This window comes from Buceros rhinoceros, unplaced genomic scaffold, assembly GCF_000710305.1.
Source record: "Buceros rhinoceros silvestris isolate BGI_N320 unplaced genomic scaffold, ASM71030v1 scaffold32927, whole genome shotgun sequence".
NCBI lineage: Eukaryota > Metazoa > Chordata > Aves > Bucerotiformes > Bucerotidae > Buceros > Buceros rhinoceros.
In genome coordinates, this window is record NW_010423545.1 from 31,696 (window position 1) to 32,617 (window position 922).

Here is a 922-nt window from a genome sequence, read left to right on the forward strand (position 1 = left end):
GCAGGAGCTCCTGGATCTAGGGCCAGTTGTCCCCCCAGGGTAGACTTGTTCTGAACTGCATCACGTCTAGGTGAGAGAACAAGTGTCTTTGTAATCTGTTCTGAGCTGGGATTAAGGGAAGGTTTGCTGCTTTGTTAATTAAATTGTGTTACAATTAGTGAGTGTTACCAAGGCAGCGATGGGAGGAAAGGTGGCTTTTAAAAAAGAGCTTGTTCACCGGGTTTTTTATTGTTCTTTTTTAGTTTTGCTTAATTGTCTGACCTCGCTTCTGTACCTTAATTCTTCATGTTAACGCTTCCTATCAGTCAGTCAGGCTTGTGAAGTCAGAGCAATCCCGTGGTTTACTCTGAAGTACGCATCACCTGGCATGTTTGTTTGACCAGCTCCTGCAAGCTCCGCGGTACGTCCTGTCCTGTCGGTACCCAGGGCAGTGTCTCAGGAAAGCCGATGCTATAAGCTGCTTACTTCCCGGGGCGGAAAACTCTTAATTAGCCAGCAGAGTAGCCAGCAGCTTCTCCCACACTGCTGCCTGTCCTGGTGGCAGCAGCTCTCTTCTCAATGTCCTTTAACCCTGCCAGCACTGACCAGTTCCAGGCTGTGAGCCAAGTCGAACACCTGGAGCACGTTCATAAAGGTGCGACAGGAGAGAACTAAGTATTGAAGAGCTGATGGCTGGCAGAATGTCACTGTGCCCCAAGCTAAAGCACTGGGGATCAGGGCGAGCGCTTCACTTCTGTTTTGGAGTCAGGATGCAGTGGTTTGACTTGGAGGAATCACGATTTGGCACATCAGTCCAGTCTGGTTGGTCACCTGTGTGGGCTTGGTGCTGGTGGTTCGTTTGGAAAGGCGGTAGCTGCGAAAGGGTAACGCCTGCCAGCAGCTCCTCACCCGGTCCTGGATGTTCTTGTCAGAACTGCTGAAC

At 50.4% G+C, this 922-nt stretch overlaps 1 protein-coding gene across 1 annotated transcript in view; it reads left to right on the forward strand.

Annotated features, from left to right (window-relative positions):
• The window catches only part of FBXL2 (F-box and leucine-rich repeat protein 2), a gene marked incomplete at its 5' end in the record, with an annotated part of 24,531 nt that overhangs the window by 23,005 nt on the left and 604 nt on the right, over positions 1-922 (forward strand). The gene's annotated exons all lie outside the window — the stretch shown is intronic.